This window comes from Parus major, chromosome 6 (assembly GCF_001522545.3).
Source record: "Parus major isolate Abel chromosome 6, Parus_major1.1, whole genome shotgun sequence".
Lineage (NCBI taxonomy): Eukaryota > Metazoa > Chordata > Aves > Passeriformes > Paridae > Parus > Parus major.
In genome coordinates, this window is record NC_031775.1 from 11059087 (window position 1) to 11067688 (window position 8602).

At 41.4% G+C, this 8602-nt stretch overlaps 1 protein-coding gene across 14 annotated transcripts in view; it reads left to right on the forward strand.

Annotated features, from left to right (window-relative positions):
- The window catches only part of CAMK2G (calcium/calmodulin dependent protein kinase II gamma), a 119214-nt gene extending 115710 nt beyond the window's left edge, over window positions 1–3504 (forward strand). For all 14 annotated transcript variants that reach the window (XM_033515832.1, XM_015633074.2, XM_015633083.2 and 11 more), the window contains one exon: window positions 796–3504. The gene's annotated coding sequence lies outside the window, so the exon portion shown is untranslated. The remainder of the gene's footprint in view (window positions 1–795) is intronic.
- Window positions 3505–8602: the final 5098 nt, after the last annotated feature.

Here is an 8602-nt window from a genome sequence, read left to right on the forward strand (position 1 = left end):
AAAGCAGAGTTCAGTTCTGGGTAAATCATCTCAAAAGGAAATTGCAGTCAGAAAAGAAGTTTGATGTTAATCAGAGGATTTCTGAGTAAGGAGAGAGTGGGAACCAAGAAGGAAAAATACTAATAAGGGAGAATCTACAAAGATTTGCAAACTAAGAAATGGTAGAAAGAAGGGTTTGGCTATACTTTCTTGACAAGATAATGCTAAACAGATGCAAAAGTAAAAAATATATTTAAAATTTATCAAAATAAATCCAGTAATTTGGCACATGAAGGTTAACTAGGAAGGACCTTTGCTAAAAGCAGCCACTAGGGTTGCAACTTCACAAAACTGCAGAAAAGCTCATACATTTGTTTAAATATTAAGAAAGTTCAGAGACAAAATTACTGAAGATTTGAAAAATAAAAACCCTAAGAAAAATAGAATTATCTTTCAGTTCAAGGCAAAAGCCAATGGAAAGTGAAGCTTCAGTGGAAACTTCTTCAACTTCTGGGTCATGGCTATAAGAGAGTGCGCCCAGGGCTGCTCCAAAGCAATAATACATTTTAGCAATTAGTTGATTTTCATTGGCACACTCAGCCACCTGGAAGAGGAAGTGAGTGCCTCTTATCTTTAGAGGTCTCCTCATGAGCCCCAGTTTGTGTTGTGTTAGGGGTTTCTACCTACACCAAATAATAAGCCTGTAGAAAACTTGTTTTTTTAATTGTGTACAGCTAATGTATGGCTTTATTTCCTTCCATCTTCCATCCTGTTCTCCCCTCTCCTTTCTGGGTGGACACCTGTTCCTGACCGCAGCAACTTGTGGAGATACTCAGCTGGAGGGCAATATCTTCTTAGCAAGCAGCTCTGGAGTGCCTGAGTGACAGCAACGGTCATGTCTGTTTTGACGTTAAAAAAATAAATACAAATTACAAACAGGCAGCAGCCAAATGCACGAAACCCTGCATGCATCTGATGCTCCGGGCACTGCCTTTCTGTTGTTTTCCATGGATCCATCGTGTCTGTTTCTGCTGTACGAAGGTGTTTTTAAATCTAAAAAAAAGGACATGTTGTTTGTATAAAATAATAAAAAACAGGAATAATGCTAAATAAATGACAGATTATCCAACACGCCCCTTCCCCCAGGGCTAAGAAAGTGGCAGCAGCCGGAACATCTTTCAGAAATGAAGTAAGGGGGAAAGCAAAAGTGAAGGAGAGAGAGAGGGAGAGCAAGAAAAGAGGCAGCTTGAACAGCGGATGGTTGAACTGTGCTCCACAAAGCGATGGTGGAAGTTAATACCGCATTCAGGCTGTGCTGCAACTGCAGTCGGTGAGAGGTGACAAGGAGACCCCAGAGGAGCCAGTGTGAAGACTGGGGTTCAAGGGAGAGGAGGTGCTTCTCTTCCTGTTGCCCAGCAGTCTGACTTCAGCCTGTTTCTTCTTCGATTTCTGCACAGCAAGAACGCTATGGAAACCTGGTTGCTCGGCTGCTGGATCCCAAATCAGACTTTTTCTTTTTTTTTCTTTTTTTTTTTTTTTTAAGAAATAAAACAAAATGGAATGTTGATTTAAAACTAAAGATGGAAGTAGGGATTTAAAAATGGGTTTAAGTGAATATAACTTGAATAGAAGTTCGCTCTTTAGTGATTCTGGTTTTAGAAACAGCCACTACCTGGACAAACATGGAGTTTTGAAACCAGCTTATTTAATTTAACAAAACAAAAAAAACATTTCATTAAGAGCAGAGATTTATGAGGAAGAGGGTATTTGTATGGGATTTTCTATTTTTTTTCCTTTTTAGTAGCATAGTTGGGATCCACAGTGCTGCAGAACACGTGTTCCTTAGGAAGCAGACAAAAAACTTAGTGTTATGTTCTTCATGAAAACTTGCACATACACTCCTATATGAGGCATAAATAGCGTGTGTTTTTTATACTGAAATATATGCACCCGTAGAATTAAAGGGGTTGCCTGGCCTCCTGTTTGATTTGTTGGTCTCCAGTAAAATAGCAGTGGGAGCCAGTAGCCCCAGCCAGGTGCTTCTCCCCACCACTAACCCATCTGATGTTTGTAAGTGTCATGTTTCCTAGTGTTTATTTGGGTAATTTTTCTATTTTTTACGGTGATGTTGTAACAGAGAAAACTATCAGATCAGAACCTCAAAAGCTGTAGCTGAAGGAACCCAGGCCACCCCCCGCCCCATGTTGCCTCTGGGTGTTAGAGGATACCTCACGAAGCAGAGGGGAAGGGGAATGAGCACGTGATCTGATGTTCGTCCTTTGGGCCAATTCATCTTCCTTTCTTTTCTTTGCTGCAAAAGGAGTTCAGTTCCTTTCTTTATTCATTGGGTGGGAGATGTGGAAGTGTTTTGTTGACCTTACCAAGGAGGGAGCCTAGCCCCAAGAAGAAAATAGCCTTTCTGGCAGATCTGATGGGATTTGTCTTGACCAAGGGAAGGCATCACTTGCAGAAGTTGGAATGGGCTTTTACCTGATTTACCCCTAATCATTTTTTTGATCTCTAGAGGAAGTTAAATTTATTGCCTTGACAGCATACTAAGTGTGTGGCAATCCTTTAGGAGACTGTAGAAGAAAGACAATTTGGAATTTGAATCCTTATTCAATAAAATGCAGAAAACAAAAGCTGTTGCACAAAGTGGAGCTGTCACTTTGCAGAAGATAGCTACAAAGCTCTGTTCCCTTTATTGGAGAGGTGCTATCCCACACCAGGTTTTGAGCAGCTAACCACTGATGAAGGAAAAGACCATTCACACTTCCCAGGTTTGTTTGAGCAAACACCCTTTTCTTACTCCCTCTGCTATCCCAGGGGAGGAGTGAGGAGGGGATTGAACCCATGGGGGGGAAAACACTAGATTTCATTATTTCAAAACATTTTTAAGACAGCTCTAAGCCAGTGAGTGAAGTGGAAAAGTAAAAAGCCTTGATATTTAATTCAGAATTTTTTTTTAAGCCACAGAGCAAACTGATTACAACTATGCCATTTAAAAAAGGTAAATACAAAACATTATGCATGCCTTCTTTCGGTCTGATCTTCCTTGTCTCTTTACCTGATGATTATTAATAGTTAAAAAAGAGAACCCTCTGTATTAAGTATATGCATCTTTCAGAGAAAATTTTAAAAGAACAGAACTGTTGGGATTTTTGTTTTTGCACAGTCTTGGAGACAAACTGTTTTGGATTTTTTTTTTGTTTGTTTTGTTTCCTTTTAAGTTAATGAGAACCTTAGCTTGGTATGGCCATTATCAAACACAGCTGTACACCTTTAGCATTCTTAATGTTCTCTTATGGGGCTAATGTAAGCATCTATATAATATATATTATAAATATCACATTTTAAACAGGAAATGGAAGGCATTTGATGCAGAATTTTTGCATGATATAGAAACAATTAAAGTTAGCTAGTGTTTGTTTGTTTGGTCTGAATGTTGGTAGAACCTTCATAGCTTTGTTACAATGAAACCTTGAACTGAAGATATTTAATAAAATAACATTTAAACAGTGTAAAGTTTGGATTGTCACATTTTTCTCCTAAACCATGGAATAATATGAAATTGGTAATAAGATGCCAATTGGGATAAGAAAAAATTGACACAGGAGCTTTTTTTCCCCTGTGTTATTTAAAAATGTAATGTTTAAGTGGTACCATCCCTAAAAGGGTGGAGGGGAGAATACTAGCATTAAAAACAGAAGGATGACAGAACCTGTTAAAATGACCTTGATGGCATTTCCCTGACAGACCAGGGATAATAGGGAATTTCTGCTTTTGTTCCGAATAGCCTGATCCTTGGCAAATCTATGCTGTTACTTCCCTTCCTGGTCTTTGTTTTCTTCACCAATATTTAAGACCCCTTGTGGGAGAAGCTATTTTGCTATTTGGTTTGCCTGATGAAAACATGCTAATCTCGAGTTGTGTCACGTAGTTATTTGTCAACTAGTGTATTTTGTATCCTAGCTGGGATGCTTCTGCAGAGGCACAGAACTTGTCGGGTCCAGCACTGTAAGCATCATTTCTTAAGAAGTTAAAAGTTAGTTGGATTTAATTTGTTTTGTTTTTATACTGCCTCTTGTTATTAGCATTTCACATATGCCCTATTAAGTAGACTTTGTTCCACTCAGGCCTTTGCTGCTTTGCCGTTTCTCTGTTATTTGCCCCCTTGCAGATCTCACCTGCTCCGCTCAGGTGGCTGAGCCGTGAGGCTGCAGCAGGTGCTGCTCTCACCCTCTGCCAAGCGCCTGTGTGGGACAGACCGGCTCAGGGCTTCCCACTGTGCTACCCCCTGGCACAGAGCCTGCCGTGACTGCGCGGGGGACGCGCATCTCGTTTTGGCACTGCCTGCAGCTAAGGCTAAGGGGCTCTAGCCAGCATGTGCCCCCCATTTGGCTGGCCTGGCTGGCCTCCATTCCCCTGAGCTCTTCCCAGGTGTGTCTGGGAAGCGCCGCAAAGGGGAGGGGATGGCTTTGCCTTATCACCGAAAGCGAGTTCATTGTGCTTAATCCCCTTTAACTGCAGCAATTACCCAGTAAATAGGTGTCAGCTGTTGCTGCTTAAAGAGATGATTACTTTTGCTGCCTGATGAAACAGGAGGAAAAGAATCGTCCTTAGTGTTTAAAAGGAGAAGGTAAGAGTTTTATAGTCCATTTTACTGGGACTGAAGGCAATCTGTTCGTGCCCAGAAGAAATGGCTCCTGCTATTTCGGGAGCAAAGAGACGTTCTGCTCTCATTTCTGACGTACGAGGCAGGAGCATTCATCAGGTAAGGTTTCTCCTGAAGCAATTAATCCTGTCTTAATGATCTTTGAAGAAATGTTGCAGTATGATCCGATAAGCACTAGGAAGGTAATTATAAAATTAGTGATGATCTCCCATGTTTTTAGTAGCTCTTTTAACCAGGATAAGAGTAATTTAAACACTTACTGAAAGCGAAATAGTCAGACTAACACTCGGGTCAAGAATATTTATTGTAGCATATATATGGGGCCTGTTTTATGTCTTATGTTTTAGCTGACAGCAGGGATTTGGAATGGTACTTCCCTGCATTGTAAATAGCTCCAGTACTGAGCTATCAAACAGGGATATTCCTAGAACCTTATTTCCCAGTATGCTGTAGCTGGTTAAAATCTCTTCATCCTATTAGATGAAGTTTTGCCATCTTCCTACCAAAGACAAGGGTCTGAGGATGGTTTTTAAGTTTCCTCCTAACTTATGCACGTGCATGATTGTATACATAAGTGGATTACTCAGGGGGAGGCCTATAATTGGTAGCTTTAATTTATGCCCAGGTAGATTTCCCTTTAAACTAGAATTACTCTGCTCTCACTTGCTGGGCTAGTGGCACAAAGGCCTGGCAGGATGCTCCTATGCTTATAGTATCTATGAGATGTGGAGGGAAGTGTGAGAAGAGCTGGACCCTGAATGTCAATATCCTTTCCATTTTATTATGAAAATTTTTACCTCTTATTTATGTGCAATTGATAATGTAGAAAAACAAGCAGAGCATTTGAGTAATGATTGGGTTTGCTATGGCTTTGCAGGATGACTGCAGATAAGCCAGCTGTGTGCTCTCTGCTTCAGCGTTCCCATTTCTCCATGCAGATGATAAGCTTGACCTCTGTAGAAACCCCTGTGAGAGACTGATGAACAGTGCTGCAGAGCAGCTAGGTGGTATTGCTGCTACACATAACAGATGATTTCTTTTGCCTGAAAATTTGAAAGGTTTGGGACTGCAGATTAATGCACCTGGAATGCTTGTTTATTTGGGCTTGGTATACATTTATTTAAGGGTAGAGAAAGGTGATCCTTTGGGGGCACTTAAAGCAGCTTGAGTGGAGGATTATGAATTTTTCCCTTGAGATCCTTAGTGCCTGAGAACTCCTCACCTGCCAGAATGTCCTCTTTGCCTGCTGGTAAGGAATAGGAATTAACTTGTTGGTGTGTAGCACTCTGAAGAATTTTAAGCCAATTTCTTATGTACTTAATAAGTATTAGAAAACAAAAACACATATGTTCATGATTTTTAAGGCAGACTGGCTACAAGGAAAGGATGGATATAATTAAATTAATAAAATCTCATTCTGACAGTTTCTTTCGCTATAGGAGGGTCCTCTAAAGCACTGGTGGGTGGTGGAAAGGTGGTTGTGCCTAATCTGTGGCAATTTATATCATTTTACCATAATTACCCATGAATGGATGGGCAGGATGACATTTATTCACAGAAAACCATTTTGTTAATGCATCATATGACTGTGTGTTGGCAGACTTGGGATTTGGCCAGTACTTGCAATGAAATACTGTCTCATCATGGTTTATTTCTCCTTCACGCTTCTGTGGGAAAGAGTAGTGCTCATACCAACAGAGGACAGCCTGCAAAAATGGCACCAGGGCTCTGCTTCAGAGGCTTGTTTACATTGGAACGTGCTATAGGTTACATCAGTAGTCAGAGCAGTGCTACTGCCTTATGGTTGTTCCTGTTCCAGAAAGCGTTTGTTTGTTTCTTACTAAATGTCTAGAAGTTCAAAATAAACTGAAAAAATTACTTATACAAAAAAATGTTCTACTAAAGTGACAGTTGAAATTCATTGCTTTAGATTCAGCATATTTTTCTTGTATAAAAAAGGCCCAAACTTGGCACAGATAGTCTTAAATGTTTTTAAGAATTGTAAATATATTTCAGTCTTGTTCATTCCAAAACAGTATTAATGCTGAAATTCTTTTATATATGGTAAATTAGCAAGTTTTAACACTTTCTAATCTGTTAGAATATGAGTAAAAATCTTCCATACCTATTATGAAGACTGGGTTGAGCCTCAACAGAAACAGCAAGACATTTAATCTTCTACTTCAACTATCCCTTTAGGAAGAAACCTGCCTGAGCCATTAAATGGAATATCCAGGGAAAGACAGTTTATGTAACCTTAAGAAAGAGCAATTGCTTCAGTGAAGTGCAATGTTACCAGGGATAGCACATGCTAAGTGAGGTAGGCACAGAGCAATATGATAACTTGGAAGATAGTAGTCATAAAGCCAAGCACTCAGAGTGGTTTGGAGTGTGAGGAAGCTGGTGTGGAGATGAAAGATGGGGCTAAAGGTGTCTTGCAAGTGAGTAGAAGATGTTATACATGAGGTAGCTAGAAAGGCAGTGAGGACAGTGGGATGGAAAGTTTTCTAGTGAAATGAGAAGGGGAAAGCAGGTGAACTCTCTGCTGGTGGTTTGAGGAGGGATTTGGAGACATGGGGCATATTTTGGGGTAGTTTGTTCTATGGTGCATTTAAATGGAGTATTAAGCTGATACTTTTGCACCTGTTTAGCAAACTGTAGCGTACAACATACCCTCCTGTCACTGATTTCTCTCCCTCACTGTAACTGAGATAGGTTGGACTGAGGAAGAGATGGGAACTACCAAAAAAAAATATTTTTTTTTCTACCAGAACACCAAATTGTACTTTGGAATGGTAAAACCCATTTCACAGAATGTAGTACAGGATGATAAATGCTACAAGCACATGACATAAAGTGCTGAGCTGCCACGTCATCCCTCTGTTGGCTCAGATTTGATCAGCTGTTTTGTAAAGTGCAAGGTTTGTGGTAGACTGGGCATCACCTGTTGCTGCCAGACTAGCTTTGGGATGGCTGCCGGCAGGGGGACGATATTAATCTGATGTGAGCACTGTGGCATGTGTTTGGATTAACTCAACAGAAATGCAATCACGTGTTAAAATATGTGCTGATGGGTATTTTGGCAGCACAGACCTGTGTGATGCGACTGCAGGTGGTGGGAGCAGCTGCCTCATCAGCCTCTGCTGAGGTGGGGTGCTGTCAGCCAGAGGCAGAACAGGCTTTTGAAGCATGCTAGGATATGACTGCTCATAGCTTTGTCTGCTTTTCTTCAGTTTTTTAATTCACCTGCTAACATGGGCTTAACAGGCTTGCAGAAGCCTGGTCAGTGCTTCAGGTAAAAATTGAATAGCTGAAGATTGAAAGCCCTCTATAAATGTGTCTGTAAACCGTAACTTTTTTAGCTTTTTAAACTTTTCAATAGAGGAGCAGGTTCCTGTACAACAAATCTACATATTGCATTGCCTTTTAGAGGGTTTTCTGAGAATTATTCACAAGGTGCCAGCAATCTCCTGACAGCAGGATGGGAAGCAGTACTTTGCCAACATGAGGCTTTATTCCCTGAGCACTTGCTTTCCCTTTGCTTGCTCCTCTTCTGTCGCTTTTGGCTGCTGCAGGACCCAGTAGCGTTAACCTGTCCCAAATGTTCGCTCTCTGCGGCGCGGTGGCTTCTTCCTCCGCAGCAGATCCAAAATCAGGACCGTGCAATAGCACTCCCAGATGACTGTCCGCTCCTCCAGCCTCCCCTGAGAATAAATGTTTCTGTGATGTGGCTTCACATCTCATTCTGGCTTCCTACTACAATTTCCTCCACCTCTTCAACGTAGCAAATTGCACCGTGCGTGTTGGTGTTTCTTGGGAGGCTGCTGCCGGCGCTGTCACAGCAGTGTCAATCCCTACCTACCGCTTTCCTGGGCATCCCACGCCTCCCGAGCGTGCCGGGCAGCAGCGGGCCGCGGCCGCCACGTGTTTCCGTGCGGGGCGCGGCTG